Source organism: Spinacia oleracea, chromosome 3 (genome assembly GCF_020520425.1).
Source record: "Spinacia oleracea cultivar Varoflay chromosome 3, BTI_SOV_V1, whole genome shotgun sequence".
In the NCBI taxonomy this organism is placed as follows: Eukaryota; Viridiplantae; Streptophyta; class Magnoliopsida; order Caryophyllales; family Amaranthaceae; genus Spinacia; species Spinacia oleracea.
Genome location: NC_079489.1, coordinates 100,529,733 through 100,547,511, shown reverse-complemented (window position 1 = coordinate 100,547,511; position 17,779 = coordinate 100,529,733).

Here is a 17,779-nt window from a genome sequence, read left to right as displayed (position 1 = left end):
ATAGTACACATTACTATCCATCCTCAATAGAGTGAAGTTCAACCCAAAATGAGCAAATCACCAAGTCTAAAACAACTTTCTTTTCAGAAACAAGTCAATCCAAAAGTCGTCAATCGGGACGCATTTTATTGTTGAATTGTCTTTCACAAAAGACTTTATGGTGTCACTAATCGGGGTGATTTCCACAACCTTGATGGAGCGATCTGATTCACAAAAGAAAGGCAGTTAAAGACCTATTACCAACCTTGTCTTGAGTTATTCAACACTCTTTTTTCCTTCACCTATTGGAATTGACCACATAGGAAGGGACACTTGTCAGAACTACGTAGGGTTTTGATCCGGGAGTGGATTCAAATCCCACAATGAACGGTACGTAGGGCAACTTTAATGCTCAAACCCACCATACATCACCAGATTTATCTCATCATATATTATATCATATTGCATCCGAGTGTGTTTGACTACTTGCAAATTATGTGACATTATGCATTAAATCAATAACATTGTGAATGATCATAACCAATTATTGTAGAAAAATAGGGACAACATATTAGTAGGAGCCTGTTTTAGAACAGAGGGAGAGACGAGTTCCAGACGTTCGATCTTCCTAACTTATACCACGGACCTTAATCTTTGATTTTAAAAGACCAGATTTCATAAGAAAAAAGCCTTTTATTTTATGGAGCCATCATTGTTTTCGGAAATTTATTTTTTGTTAAATAATTATTTTCCCTTGAAAATGATGATTTCAAAAATCCGGTCCCTATCGGATAAAATAGGGTGGCGACTCCGAATTTTTAAACATTACAGGCCTAACCGTAGGCTTATGTGGGATTCTGACCGTAATCTAGGACAGTCGAGAATCGGGTCCCACAGTATCCTGTCCCATAATTTGAGATTCGTTAAATAAAAAGGAGAAATAGCAAAGTCAAAGTGGTTAGTTTTCTGAGAACCGTGACGCACCTCTCAATGGTGCGTCGTAATGTGTCCCTTATCTATGATTTAATTGCTTTCCTCGCCCTTTTTATGAACTGTTAAACTAACTAAATCTGATTGTTCTACCACGCCTAACAAATATAATATTTTTGGGAAATTGGATTATCATGCTAGGTCCCTTAATGCTATTTAAATCAGATAATCGCGATCGATCTAGTATTATATGTTGCATATTGCTAAAATCAACTCAGATTAGTTTAATAGTTAACGCATGTCCCTTCAATTATTTTTGCTGAGCTAGTAAGGATATCCTGCCTCTGGAGTTATCGACGAGCGAGTACTCCTCTCGGTAGTTACAGTCCCCCGAACCCTCAATCTCTACCTTGCGGGTGTATGTTGAGAGATCCCCACACCAGGGATCACAAGGGAACCTACGGCCGTCGTGGTCAAACATAATTGCACTCCCTTTATGTCACGATAACCGGGTTTTGTCAGTTTTTCTCATTGTCGTTAAAAACTGAATGGCGACTCCTATATTACTAATCAATTGGATGTAAACTCACAGGAAATCCAATTACACTTGATTGAATAAAAAGAATCGTCACACCCACGAGGGACGAGGTCACGCATTAGCCTCGTGCTTTTTCGACCCCCTCACAGACAGACCTATGAAACTTTACTGTAAGAGATGAAAATCTGTCATAAGTAAATTTCATTAAAATTATTAGACACTAAATCCTCAATACCTGAGTGATTTGAGATTACTTGTTTGAGAACTGGTTGCTTTGACGTTGACCAACCGTCGCACCGTAAAAGGAGGCTATAAAGGCAACGCTCAGGTATTCACCTATTAAACGAAGTCTAATCTCAAGATCGCAAGATTGGGATTGTCCTCCCATAAATCGGGATGAGATGCTTAAAAGTTGTACAAGGCCACTCGGAGAGCTAGAAACTGTGAAATGCATGGCCGTGCTCAGATGAATCATAGGCTATGATTATCTGTTTATTTGATCAGTTGAACTCTGAAAACGAGAAACACCTCTGGCCATAATAAGGATGACAACTCTTACCTTATGTTCACGAGCAAGCATCGAGCGACAAAGGAATTAGGAAATGCACACTTGTCCCTAAGGACAAGTGGGAGACTGAAGGAAATAATGCCCTTGGTCCAAGTAGGAATTCAATGTTAATTCTAATAAATGCGGTTCAGTATTAATTAACAAGTTAGTAATTCAGTGAGATCAAGTGAGCTGAATGCCTAGCTAGAGGCCGCTTCAGTTCAAGTGGAATTAATGATATTAATCCACAGCTTACTCTTGACTGAACCCGTAGGGTCACACAAATAGTACGTAAACGGATCAAGTATTTAATGGCATTAAATACTCTATCTATGCATATTCGGAATTGACGGATCTTGGTTTCAGTGGGAGCTGAGATCGTCACAAGCAAGTGAATACTCCGGAAACGATGATATTCCCGGAAACGGAAATATGGATCGTATCGGAAATATAAATATTATCCAAGTCGTAGATGTTGCCGGAAACGGAAACATGGTACGTATCGGAAAATATTATCGGAAATGGAAATATTGCCGGAATCGGAAATATTGCCGGAAACGGAAATATTGTCAAAATCGGAAATATTATCGGAATCGGAAAATAATTCCGGAAATGGAAATATTAAATATTTGTTCGAAACGGAAATTCATTCCGGAATCGGAAATATTAAATGTTGTTCGTATCGGAAATGAATTCCGGAATCGGGAATTTAATCGGAAGCGTATCGTACGAATTTGCATCGGACGAGGCCCGCTAGACGAAGGCCCAGCACGAAGCCAGGCCATCGCCCAGCGAGCCACACGAACCATCGCATGCCAAGCCTCGACCAGGCCCAGCGCAAGGCCAGGCCCAGCCAAGGCCTGGGGCGCGCGCGCGAGAGCACAGCAGCAGTGGGCCGAGCGTTGTGCGCCTAGCGTGGGCCGCAAGGCTTGCGCGGGTGTACGGTGCTCGTGCAATGCTCGTGCGGGAATCCTAAAGCAATCGGTATTCGAAATATGATTAAATCCTAAAACTATTAGATAATGATTATTTAATAGAGTCCTAGCAGGATTCTAATTAAACTAATTAATATCCTAATAGGATTATAATTCCTTTTCCATACCTCTATAAGTAAGTGTCTAGGGTCATAATTTATAGACACAATTGAAGTATTCAAAGGGTAAGTTTTTGAAAGAAAAATAAGCCATACACTTGCAAACACAATAGCCGAAATTCCTAGTAACCTTAAGGGCTATTCTAGTTGGTCTAACTTGAGGCGGATCCGGACGTACTGTGGACTATCTACGGAGGGACGACATTTGGAGTCCTAAAGGCTTGTTCTTGTTCGGTTCGGACGCAGCTAGGGAGGGCACGCTACAAAGTGTATGCTCCTAAATTATGCTAAATGATTATGTGTAAATAATATGTTTCCTGGCATTAAGGTTTTCCTCATGATTTATATTTTGTCATATGTATCATAACCTAACAGAGCCTGTCCGCTAAGGGTGGACACCCCGTCCGATAGAAGTGGACGAATCTTTTTTTGAAATTTGAAAATAAGGACCTACGCGGTTTGTGACGTAGACCCCGCCGGCTAAAGATGGCGAACCTGTCCGCTAAGGGTGGACACCCCGTCCGGTAGAAGTGGACGAATCTATTTTGAAATTTTTTTTGTGTTTATTTTTTTTTGAAAATAAGGACCTACGTGGTTTGCGCCGTAGACCCCGCCGGCTGAAGATGGCGAGCCTGTTTCATTTTGTTTTTTTTGAAGACTCTATTTTTCGAAAACTGAGGATCTGCGCGGCTAGTGAGGCAGACCCCGCCCGCTAAGGGTGGGCGAGCCCATTTTGAATTTCTTGCTTTTTCATTTTGCCTATGTAGAAGGGCTTTTGTGATTACAACCGGTTGGTGGGTCGCAATATTTCCCGATTAGGTGTGTCTTATAAGTGGGTCCACACTGTGTATATTTTTGTTAACGATATTGCAAAATACCGTTTTTGGGAAAGAAATATCAAGATAACGGATATTTTACACAAATAGGGATTGCGCGTGCCCGACAGCGAATATTCGCTGTCTGGGAAACACTTTCAGCGCCCAGCTCTGGGCGCGAGAATTTCTAACGCCCAGAGCTGGGCGTTGAAAATGCAAAGGGGAGACTGGTCTTTAAATACGCGGACCGTCTCCTTCCTTTCCCATTTCCTCCATTTTCGCTCAAACTCCTCACCTCTTTCAACTGATTTTTTTTTTTTGCTCTTTTCTTCACTTTTCTTTGCGAATTCTACTCCAAGTCACTCCCTAATCTTCCCAATGTAAGTAATTTTCAGTAATTTTGAGCTTTTTTGTCAATTTCAGTATTTTTGGTCAAGTTTTTTGTGCATGAAATTGATTTGGGGGGTTTTTGATTTTGTGCCCCTTTCCTTCAATTAGATAGTTGGAAATGTTCTACATAACATGTTAATTAGTTTGTGCATGTTAATTTTCGCAAGTATGTTGATTCTTGTTGAATTTGGGCATGTCTATACTAGCCCCCAAGTATACCTACGACTCTAGTGTTTTCTTACAATGTAGGTGTTTTTGGTATATTGCTTGCGTTCCTCATAATTCATGAATGACAAATTATGGAAGAATTTTGATTTTGTTGGAGTTAATTTTTTTTGACTTAGGGAATTTTTGCTCAATATGAACTTAGTATCATGTTTTTAGGGAACAAAAATTGTATGACTCCATTTTATGAGCGGAATGCACTCTTTTAGTGATTTCTGTGAGTGCCAATTTTGTTAAAGTTATAATGCCTTTTTGTATCGTTGATCAGCATGTCGGACGAGTCGTCACCTCCTTCTGGTGGCCACGAGGAGCGTGGCATGACGCGTCAGTCTACTGGCGCGGGACCCCTATGGGTGGGTCCTGAGTTCTACGACGGTCGGGACCTACACTACGACCTAGAGCACCACGTGACTACCCGCCTTCACGCTAGAGGGACACTACGGTTCGCGGCTACAGTGCAGCGACGAGCGAGACTGTTTTTGGTTTCCTGAGCTCGGACGCCCAGGCTTTGGTGAGGGCGAGCTCACTGTTTCCGGTGGTCGAGACTTTCTGGGAGATACTGCGGCTTAACATCTCCCTGTCCTTTCTGCGGTCGTACATGAGGTGGTGGTGGGATACCACCAACACTTTCCATTTTCCTTGGGGTGAGATGACGATCACTCCCGAGGACTACACGGCTTTGACGGGCTTGGCCTTTACAGGGAACCCCGTTCGCCTGGGGTCGGATGGCCCACCGCCGACCGTTGCTGAGGGTACCAGGCTCCTGGGCTCGTGGATGGGCATGAGATTGCCTTTGTACCAGCCCCGTGGGATACCTTTTGCTGACCTGATGTGGACCCTGGAGCATGGGGTGGAGGAGTCGTCTTCGAGACAGGCCCGGCTGTTCTACCTCCATTTCATTACTTCCACTTTTCTATCGGGTCCGACTGACACCTTTGACCCGAGGTGGATAGGCATGGTGGAGGGCGTGTCTACGCTAGGTGACTATTGCTGGGGCGATTTGGGCTATGCGACGCTCGTCGGCCAGATGAGTTTGGCGGTGCGCGACTCGGACCCGCGTAGACGTCACTTTGTCATTACATTGGCGGGAGTGCCGCGTTTGATCGAGTTATGTGCCTAGCCTTTCTTTTGTTTTCTCGCTTTTACCGGGCCCCCTTTTTTGACGTATTATTGTCTTTTCCTCTTATAGCTGTGGGCTTTTGAGCACTTGCCTTGGCTGGCTCCCCGAAAGGGGCAGAGGCCTTTGGAGTACCCTGCCGGTCGTCGTTGGGGTTGGAAGAAGAAGCTGACTGCGCGTCCACCGCCCGATACCGTGTGGGATCTCATTCGGGACGGGAACCCTGAGCATGTGCAGAATCTTATCCTCTATCTCGTATTTCGTCATTTTTCTTTTATTTTCTATGTGCGAGATCTGACCGTGTATGTACAAAACAGGTGGTTTGGACCCATGGCTCTCCTTTAGGGGTACTTATGCTTCGGTCAGGGATAGTTATGCCCTGAGCCAGATGCGGGTCTTATTTGTTGGCCGCCGCGACCCTGTCTGGTACCTGGGAGAGCGGGTACGTATGCAGACGGTCGGGGTTTTTTCGGTGCCTAAGCCTCCGCCTGCGACCATGCTGTCTACTCGTTCGATAGGCGAGTCGTGGAGGGTCCACTCGAGGACTGGCGTGCCGGCGACGGAGTTGGTGATAGCGGGAGCTAGCTATTATCAGTTTATCCAGGATTCTCTTCGTCTCCCGGAGCCTGGCGTTGTGAGTTGCTCTCTCTTTTTGTGCTGATTTTTTTTGTTAGTGTTTTCATGCTCGTGCCTATGTGTTTATGTTTACTGTGTTTTGTGCAGGAGTATCCTGACCCTTCGTTAGGGGGATGGGTGCTTCCCGATGCTCGGATCTCGTATACCGGAGAGGGTGGATCCGAGATTGTGGAGACTGTCCCGGAAGACCGGGTTTTCCATGCTACGCTCCCAGAGGGAGTACAGGCGGTATGCACCTTTTATTTGTGCACTCTTCTTATATCTTTTGTTTTTTCTTTTGTTACTAACATTCCTGTTTCAGGTTCCGGCCCGTACGGCCAAAGCGATGGTGGGGGTGATCAACCGGTTGAAGTCCGCGTTGGTTCGGGCCCGATCTGCACTTTCTTGCAGGAGCCCCCACTCCACTCGGGTAATGTGCCCTCTTTTTTTCTTTTGATCTGTACCTTTTGTTTGGCTTTCCGTTACTCACCCTCCTATTTGTTTTTGCAGACGGGGGCTGGACGAGCCGGGCCGACGACGCAGGTCCCTCGGGTGGGGAACGCGGTCGTGAGGAGAGAGAGAGGGCACGACACTCGCCCCTACGGCATCGCCGTTCCGATGTGGGGGCGAGTTCTTCCGGGGAGAGGTCCGAGCCGGAGCGTAGGCGACGTTCCGTGTCGGTGGCTCGAGAGCATAGCCCTGAGTTGCAGCCAAAGCCTCATTTTTGGGGTGATTCTGGCTGGGGGTCCTCACACCACGGGGAGTGGAGTGGATGGACCGGCGAGGCTTGGAGACATGAAGCCGATCATGACAAGTCTTAGGCTTGCCTCCTGTTTTGTATATATTCATTCTTGTATTCCGCATGTATATATATTTTATTTTTTTGCGAATTTTTGGTGCAAGAATGTTTTGAGCCTTCCATGGGCTTTACCTCAACACATTATGGCAGTACTAGCTTTCTAAACCAACGACGAATTTCGAAAAGAGAAAGAATTCCATATATAAAAAAAATGAGTTCATACAAGAGTGCACACATATTTTTAGACTAGCCGACTACTTGGGGTATGTTCACTATTTTTTTTGTTTTTTGCCGACTCGTGCCATACTCCTTTGTTGGGCTTGTTCCTGAAAATTCTTGTGTCTTTGTTTTCATTCTATTTGGCCTTTCCCGTGCATGGGTTAGGGTATAGTGCCCTTTGTAATATCCTTTTGTCTTAATGTGCTCCATGACTTTAGTATTTTTTAAGTTTTATTGGACCGAATCCTTGATAAGGATTGCCTACGTATCTTGTCAAAATCAGGTCGCGCGTAGTTCTAGCTATGATTTTAATGACGGATTTGAAAGGGGTGTTCATTACACATCTGCTACCCCCCCCCCCAAGTGTTCGTGGTTCTTTTGATGATCCGAAAAAGGAGTACGAACACTTGCAGAAGCGGGAGGATAGGTGGCAAGAGAGAATGACGCCCAAATTCGGGCGTAGGAAATATCGGCGCCCAGTCCTGGGCGTTAAAAATAAAGGCGCCCAGTCCTGGGCGCTGAAACTTTGTCCTTCGTACTTTCTACTTTAGCGAGTTTTAAGACGTTTGCTTAGAGTAATGCGCAGAATGCTTGCTTATGAGTCTTAATGTGTTTTATTAGATGCCTTAACTCCGGACTGAATTTTATTAAATATAGTACTTTTTCAATTGGTCTAAATTCGTGAGGTTAGCGAATTCCGCTCCATCTATGTCGGCTACTTGGACTGCTCCGCCAGGTAGGATGGTCTTTACAAAATATGGTCCAGTCCAATTAGGCCGGAATTTTCCTCCAGGGTCCGCAGTAGGTGCGCGGACTTCTTTTAACACAAAATCGCCTTCTTTGATATTTCGAGGTTTGACTCTTTTGTTGAATTTCCTTGCGATGCGCTTTTGATACACTTGCACGTGATGTAAAGCTCTCAACCTCCGTTCGTCTAAAAGGACGAGCTCGTCGTACCTAGCTTGAACCCAATCGGCCTCGGGCAGCTTGCTTTCTAGGACGATCCGGAGGGAGGGAATTTCCAACTCGATCGGTTGAACTGCTTCCATTCCGTATACCAAGGAGTAGGGTGTTACTCCAATGGAGGTGCGGATTGAGGTTCGATAGCCCCATAATGCGAAGTGTAATTTGTTGGGCCAATCCTTATATTTTTCGGCCATTTTTTCGATTATGACTTTAATATTTTTATTGGCCGCCTCTACCGCGCCGTTCATTTACGGCCTGTAGGGAGAGGATTTATGATGTTTGACATGATATTTTTCGAGCAGGTCTTGGACTTCAGCCCTAAAGTGGGAACCTTGGTCACTTATGATTTCATGTGGAACCCCGTATCGACAGAATATGTTCTTTTCTAGGAATCTAGCGACATGTTTGGCCGTTAATTTTGCATAGGAGACTGCCTCTACCCATTTAGTGAAGTAATCAATTGCGACTAAAACGTACTCGTGTCCCCCTACGCCTGTTGGTGTTACCTTGCCGATTATATCTATACCCTAGGTGGAAAAGGGCCATGGAGAAGTGAAGGTGTATAGTTCTGAAGGAGGCAAGTGGTTAAGGTTACTGAAGATTTGGCATTTTGGGCAAGTTTTTACAAAGTGATGGCAATCGGTTTCCATAGTGGCCCAATAGTACCCTGAGCGGGATATTTTTCGGGATAGCATTTTTCCGTTCATATGAGGTCCGCACACGCCGTTATGGTATTCTTGCATTAGTCTTTGGGCTTGGTTTTGGTGGACACAAAGTAACTTGATTTTATTCGGCGTGTATTTGTACAGTTCCCCCAGAATTATGCTATATTGTGAAGCGAGGAGGCGTAGGGCCTTTTGTGCTCGCGGGGAGGTGTTTGGGGGGAATTCCCCACTTGTTTTGTAACGAAGGATGTCCGTATACGATGGTTCTTCTTCGGTGTTTTCAGGTTCGGAGTCTATGGCACAGCAATAAGCCGGCTCTTTCCTTCGTTCGACCCGAAGGGTCATTCCGTCCCATTCATTCGGGATGTTGAGCATTAAAGCTAGCTTTGCTAGTGCATCTGCGAATTGGTTGTCGTCTCTTGGTAAGTACGTATACTCGATTTTTTCGAATTGCTCGACTATTTGGTCTAAGTGAGCTTGATATTTTGAGAGACTAATGCTTCGGACCTTCCATCTTTTGGATATATGGTTGATTATTAGGGAAGAATCCCCGAAGACTTGTAGATGCTTGACTCAGAGGCTAACTGCGGCCTCTAGCCCGACTATGCAGGCTTCATATTCGGCGGCGTTGTTTGTGGCCTCGAAGTCAAGTTTGACGGAAATTGGTATATGGGCCCCTTCGGGACTGACTAGGAGAACTCCGACGCCGCATCCCTTCTGATTGGACGCGCCATCGAAGTATAGTGTCTAATAGTCGTCTCGTATCATCAGAAGTTCCTCGTCAGGGAGGAGGTAAGCTTCCGTGGTTTCTTCATTCGTGGCATGCTCGGCCAGGAACTCGGCTACCGCTCTTCCTTTGCTTGTTTTTTCTGGCATGAATTTTAGGTCGAATTCTGAGAGCATGACTAGCCACCTGGACAGGCGACCATTTAGGGCGGGCTTTTCGAACATATATTTTAAGGGGTCTAGTTGTGACACTATATGAACAGTGTGGGCCGATAGGTAATGTCTGAGTTTTTTGGATGCCCAGACGAGGGCGAGGCAGGTTTTCTCAAGTTCTGTGTATCTCGTCTCGTACTGTATGAAATTCTTGCTCAAGTAGTATATTGTTAGGTTATGATACATATGATATTACATAAATCATGCGGAAACAACCATTAACCCAGGAATACATATTATTTACACATAATCATATAGCATAATTTAGATGCATACTCTTTGTTGCGTGCCCTCCCTAGCTGCGCCCGAACCGAGCAAGAACAAGTCTTTAGGACTCCAAGTGTCGTCCCTCCGTAGATAGTCCACAGCACGTCCGGATCCGCCTTAAGATTGACCAACTAGAATCGCCCTTAAGGTACTATAATTTTCGGCACTTTTGAGCAAGATGTGTGACTGAATTTTTCTCTCAAAAACTCACTTTGAATACTTGAAAACTCGTTATAAATTGTGAACCCAGGCCACATATTTATAGGGGTATGGAAAGAGAATTGGAATCCTATTAGGATACGAATTAATTAAACTTAGAATCCTACAAGAACTCTAATTAATTAATTTATCAAATAGAATTAGGAATTTAATCATTAACCGAACTCTGCACGTTTTAGGAATCGTGCATGAGCACAAACTCACACACACACACACGGCAGCCACGATGGGCCGCCCATGCGCGTGCGTGCGAGCAGCAGCCCACGCAGCCGCGGCCTTGGCGCGCGCTGGGCCTGCCTTGCGGTAGGCCTGGGCGCTGCCTTGGCTGGGCTTGTGGCGCGCGTTTGGCTTGCTGGGCGATGGCCTGGCTTCGAGCTGGGCCCTCGTCCGGCAGGCCTCGTCCAATGCTTATTCGTACGATACGCTTCCGATTAAATTTCCGATTCCGGAATTCATTTCCGATACGAACAATATTTAACATTTCCGATTCCGGAATTAATTTCCGTTTCGAACAAATATTTAATATTTCCGTTTCCGGAATTATTTTCCGATTCCGATAATATTTCCGATTCTGACAATATTTCCGTTTCCGGCAATATTTCCGATTCTGGCAATATTTCCATTTCCGATAATATTTTCCGATACGTACCATGTTTCCGTTTCCGGCAACATCTACGACTTGGATAATATTTATATTTCCGATACGATCCATATTTCCGTTTCCGGCAATATCATCGTTTCCGGAGTATTCATTTCTTGCCTGTGACGATCTCAGCTCCCACTGAAACCAAGATCCGTCGATTCCGAATATTCATAGATGGAGTATTTAATGCCATTAAATACTTGATCCGTTTACGTACTATTTGTGTGACCCTACGGGTTCAGTCAAGAGTAAGCTGTGGATTAATATCATTAATTCCACTTGAACTGAAGCGGCCTCTAGCTAGGCATTCAGCTCACTTGATCTCACTGAATTATTAACTTGTTAATTAATACTGAACCGCATTTATTAGACTTATCATAGAATGCATACTTGGACCAAGGGCATTATTTCCTTCAGTCTCCCACTTGTCCTTAGGGACAAGTGTGCATTTCCTAATTCCTTTGTCGCTCGATGCTTGCTCTTGAACATAAGCTAAGAGTTGTCATCCTTATTATGTCCAGAGGTGTTCCTCGGTTTCAGAGTTCAACTGATCAAATAAACAGATAATCATAGCCTATGATTCATCCGAGCACGGCCATGCATTTCACAGTTTCTAGCTCTCCGAGTGGCCTTGTACAACTTTTAAGCATCTCATCCCGATTTATGGGAGGACAATCCCAATCTTGCGATCTTGAGATTAGACTTCGTTTGATAGGTGATTACCTGAGCGTTGCCTTTATAGCCTCCTTTTACGGTGCGACGGTTGGTCAACGTCAAAGCAACCAGTTCTCAAACAAGTAATCTCAAATCACTCAGGTATTGAGGATTTAGTGTCTAATAATTTAATGAAATTTACTTATGACAGATTTTCATCTCTTACAGTAAAGTTTCATAGGTCTTGTCCGATACTAATCTTCCCAAAGTAAGTATCTATGCAAATGATTATGACATTGCCATGTCCACATAGTTCAAGAAACATAACTACTAGTCATCTTGCATTCTAATCGTCTAACGTTTTCTATGCGTCCAATTTTATAGAACACTCCGATTAGGGACCATTTTCAACCTTTGACATTCAAGTTCACTTGATAGACATTTCTTAGTCACAGGACTGGTCCTGACAGTCTATCTTGAATATATCGTCAAATTGAAGGGACTCATCATTTAATAAACCACAAATTAAATGGAAAAATGAATTCATTTATTGTGAATGATTAACCAATAATGTTTTACAAAGATTTAAACTCTAAAACTTTAAAACATTAAATAGAGACATCAAAGCCATTCTCCAATATGCTTGATTCCCATAGCTGCAGTGTGCGAGTTGTGCTTCGCTTGCGGCAGAGGTTTAGTTAATGGATCTGATATGTTGTCATCAGTTCCAATCTTGCTTATCTCGACTTCTTTTCTTTCAACGAACTCTCGTAGAAGGTGAAATCTACGAAGTACATGCTTGACTCTCTGGTGGTGTCTAGGCTCTTTTGCCTGTGCAATAGCTCCGTTATTGTCACAATACAGGGCTATTGGTCCTTTAATGGAGGGGACTACACCAAGTTCACCTATGAACTTCCTTAGCCATATAGCTTCCTTTGCTGCTTCATGTGCAGCAATGTACTCCGCTTCAGTTGTAGAATCCGCAATGGTGCTTTGCTTAGCACTTTTCCAGCTTACTCCTCCTCCGTTGAGGCAGAAGACAAACCCAGACTGTGATCTGAAATAATCTTTGTCGGTTTGGAAACTTGCGTCCGTATAGCCTTTAACAATTAATTCATCATCACCACCATAGACCATGAAGTCATCTTTGTGCCTTTTCAGGTACTTTAGAATATTCTTGGCAGCAGTCCAATGCGCCTCTCCTGGGTCTGACTCGTATCTGCTCGTAGCACTGAGTGCGTACGCAACATCCGGGCGTGTACATATCATAGCATACATTATTGAACCAATCAATGATGCATATGGAATCCCATTCATTCGTCTACGCTCATCAAGTGTTTTTGGGCACTGAGTCTTGCTTAGAGTCATTCCATGAGACATGGGTAGGTAGCCTCGCTTGGAGTCCGCCATCTTGAACCTATCAAGCACCTTATTGATATAAGTGCTTTGACTAAGTCCAATCATCTTTTTAGATCTATCTCTGTAAATCTTGATGCCCAATATGTACTGTGCTTCTCCTAGATCCTTCATCGAAAAACATTTCCCAAGCCAGATCTTGACAGAGTTCAACATAGGAATGTCATTTCCGATAAGTAATATGTCGTCGACATATAATACTAGGAAAGTAATTTTGCTCCCACTGACCTTCTTGTATACACAAGATTCGTCTGCGTTCTTGATGAAACCAAAGTCACTGACTGCTTCATCAAAACATATATTCCAGCTCCTGGATGCCTGCTTCAATCCGTAGATTGACTTCTTTAGCTTGCATACCTTTTTAGCATTCTTTGGATCCTCAAAACCTTCAGGCTGTGTCATAAACACGATTTCTGTTAAAACGCCGTTTAAGAAAGCAGTTTTGACATCCATCTGCCATATTTCGTAATCGTAATATGCAGCGATTGCTAACATTATCCGAATAGACTTTAGCATTGCAACTGGTGAAAAAGTTTCATCGTAATCCACACCGTGGACTTGCCTGTAACCTTTTGCAACCAATCTAGCTTTGAAAACTTCAAGTTTCCCATCCTTGTCCTTTTTCAGTTTGAAAACCCATTTGCTTCCAATGGCTTGGTAGCCATCTGGCAAATCGACCAAATCCCATACTTGGTTTTCAGACATGGAGTCCAATTCAGATTGCATGGCTTCTTGCCATTGCTTGGAGCTAGGGCTCGTCATAGCTTGTTTGTAAGTCGCAGGTTCATCACTTTCAAGTAATAGAACGTCATAGCTCTCGTTCGTCAAAATACCTAAGTACCTTTCCGGTTGAGATCTATATCTTTGCGATCTACGCGGGGTAACATTTCTAGATTGACCATGATTCTCACCAGATTCTTCTAAAGATCTCTGAGTTTCATCCTGAATGTCATCTTGAGCATTCTCTAGAGTTTGTTGTTCGACTCGAATTTCTTCGAGGTCTACTTTTCTCCCACTTGTCATTTTGGAAATGTGATCTTTCTCCAAAAAGACACCATCTCGAGCAACAAACACCTTGTTCTCAGATGTATTGTAGAAGTAATACCCCTTTGTTTCCTTTGGATAGCCCACAAGGATACATTTGTCAGATTTTGGATGAAGTTTGTCTGAAATTAATCGTTTGACGTATACTTCACATCCCCAAATCTTAAGAAAAGACACATTTGGAGGCTTTCCAAACCATAATTCGTATGGAGTCTTTTCGACAGCTTTAGACGGAGCTCTATTTATAGTGAGTGCAGCTGTATTTAGTGCATGTCCCCAAAATTCTAATGGAAGTTCGGCCTGACCCATCATTGACCTGACCATGTCTAGCAAGGTTCTGTTCCTCCGTTCCGACACACCATTCCATTGTGGTGTTCCAGGAGGAGTCAATTCTGATAGAATTCCACATTCTTTCAGATGGTCATCAAATTCATAGCTCAGATATTCACCGCCTCTATCAGACCGCAGTGTCTTAATCTTCTTGCCTAATTGATTCTCTACTTCACTCTGAAATTCCTTGAATTTGTCAAAGGATTCAGACTTATGCTTCATTAGGTAGACATAACCATACCTACTGAAGTCATCAGTGAAAGTGATAAAGTAGCTGAAACCACCTCTAGCATTTGTACTCATTGGTCCACATACATCTGTATGGATTAAACCCAATAGTTCATTTGCTCTTTCTCCAACTTTAGAGAAAGGTTGCTTTGTCATTTTGCCAAGTAAACATGATTCGCATTTACCATAATCCTCTAAGTCAAATGGTTCTAGAATTCCTTCCTTTTGAAGTCTTTCTAAGCGTTTCAAGTTTATATGGCCTAATCGACAATGCCACAGATAGGTGAGATCTGAATCATCCTTTTTGGCCTTTTTGGTATTTATGTTATATACTTGTTTGTCGTGATCTAATAAATAAAGTCCATTGACTAATCTAGCAGATCCATAAAACATCTCTTTAAAATAAAACGAACAACTATTGTCTTTTATTAAAAAGGAAAATCCCTTAGCATCTAAGCAAGAAACTGAAATGATGTTTTTAGTAAGACTTGGAACATGGAAACATTCTTCCGGTTCCAAAACTAGCCCGGAGGGCAACGACAAATAGTAAGTTCCTACAGCTAATGCAGCAATCCGTGCTCCATTTCCCACTCGTAGGTCGACTTCACCCTTGCTTAACTTTCTACTTCTTCTTAGTCCCTGTGGATTGGAACATAAGTGTGAGCCACAACCTGTATCTAATACCCAAGAAGTTGAATTAGCAAGTATACAGTCTATAACGAAAATACCTGAAGATGGAACGACTGTTCCGTTCTTCTGATCTTCCTTTAGCTTTGGACATTCTCTTTTGTAATGGCCTATTCCATCACAATAAAGACAGCTTGATGTGGACTTGTCCTGCTTTGATTTAGCATTGCCCTTGGACTTTCCACCTTTCTTGAACGGTCTCTTTCTAGCCTTGAGTAAATCTTTGGCTTCACAGTCCAGTATTATTTCAGCCTTTCTGACAAGGTGAACAAATTCTGCAACTGTTTCTTCTTTTGGTTCACTTAGGTATAGTTGCTTGAAGCGACCAAACCCACTGTGTAGTGAATTGAGCAAGACAGAGACTGCCATCCTTTCGCTTATTGGTGTTCCTAGTAGACTTAGGCGATCAAAGTATGAACACATAAGATCCACATGGAACCTCAGTGGGACGCCTACCCTCTGTTTAGTGCGAAGGAGCTGAACATGTGTTTCTTGGACCTCCATCCTATAACACCTGTTGGGAGAACTAACCTTTAGACCAGACATTGATTCAATCAACTCATGGACGTTCAGGTCCCTGTCCTCCGTACTTCCACGACAGATATCCCTCAGATTCTTGATGAGCGTAAAAGGTTCATAGGCTACAAACCTTTTAGCCCAATCATCAAGGATATTGTTCAGCATGAGACTCATAACCTTTTTGAGATCCGCATCCCAGGCGTAAAATCTCTCAGGGGTCATGTCTCGGGCATAGTAGCTTGGCATGGGATGTGACAGTACATACTCAAGTCCATTGAGTTTGACTATTTCAACTAGCTTAGCTTCCCATTCAAGAAAATTTGTCAGGTTCAGCTTGACCATAAGCTCAGAACCCATGATGATGTTTTGATTGTTGTTTGCCATATTAAAACTACAATTGAAAAGAATAAACAAATAAATAACCATTCACAGTTTCTCTTAATAAACTTAAATTCTAGCATACATGCATAATTCAATGTTTATTAAGCATTTTATTCAAGTTATGTGTTCCGGCAGGTGTGAATAAAATGATTCCAAGATCCTAAAATCATTGAAGAACTAAGCACAGTTTGTCGACTTAATCCTAGAACATCTTAGGTAAGCAAAAGCCTTTTGCTAATAGTCTAGAAACTATTCTTGGTTGATAGGTACGTCTAAGAACTTATTAGGTAAACCTATCGATTTTGCCACGACATAAAAGGACTCCTTACTTATATCGTTGAGTTTCACCAAAACTAACATGTACTCACAATTGTTTGTGTACCTTGCCCCTTTAGGACCAATAAGTAACACCTCGCTGAGCGAAAACTATTACTAGATTGATGTAAAGGATATCCAAGCAAGTGTATATTTTGGCATGGCACCTTTTAACTCAATTTTTAAGTTTGGAACTTAAGGCTCTTACTATGTTGGTTAGATTTTAAGTGAACTAAAATCCTTAATCATGCAACATAATCAAGCTTTTGATCTCATGCATTTTAAGACATATTTAAAAGCAATAAATAACTTAAAACATGCATAAGATTAAATGTGATCTAGTATGGCCCGACTTCATCTTGAAGCTTTGACTTCAAAGTCCGTCTTGAAAATCTCCGTGGGAGGCACCATTTTCTTCAAATAGGATAAGCTATAACTAATTACAACTATTTGATGGTTCGCAGACCATATTTGAATTGAAAAATAACTTTGGTACTTTAGACCAATTACATTCAAATTAATGGTACGCAGACCATATTTTCTATCCTATTTGGGCCATACTAGTCACTTCATAACCTTCAAAACAGTACATATACAATATATATATATACCATTCACCCATTCATTATCATGAATGGCCCACATAGCTGGTTAGTAAAACACATTATGCATCACGTAAACATTTGCAGCAATTAATCAAGGGCACCAATAATCTACCAATTATTCAGTCCTTATTAATTCTAATCAAGTTGTTTTACCCTTAAGGATTTGTAGACCTAATCAAGAGTTTATGACTAAAAAGCGCTCCCACTTAAACCAATAAATTCATATGCTTTACTAATTTTAAACATAAAAATGTATTTCTAGTCTAACCGGAAACATACAAATTTAATTAAAATTTAAAGCTCATATAAATTTATAATTGAATCCAAAAAGTTTAATTTAATTTCAGTCGTTATTTAAATTAATTCATGATTTTAATTTTAGTAAAATAATTAGAATAAATAAAATTTATTATAATTACAATATTCAAAATTAAAATCCAAGAAAATAATTTAAATTAATAATTTTAAAATTAATTAAAATTACGTGAACTGAAATTTTCAAATTAAACATTCAAAACGATCTAATCGTAACGCAAACACCCTACGCATTGCACGCCCATGGGCCGCACGCACACAGCCATTGTTGGCCATGTGCGCGCAGCCCATGCGCTCGTCGCATAGCTGCTGCATCTCC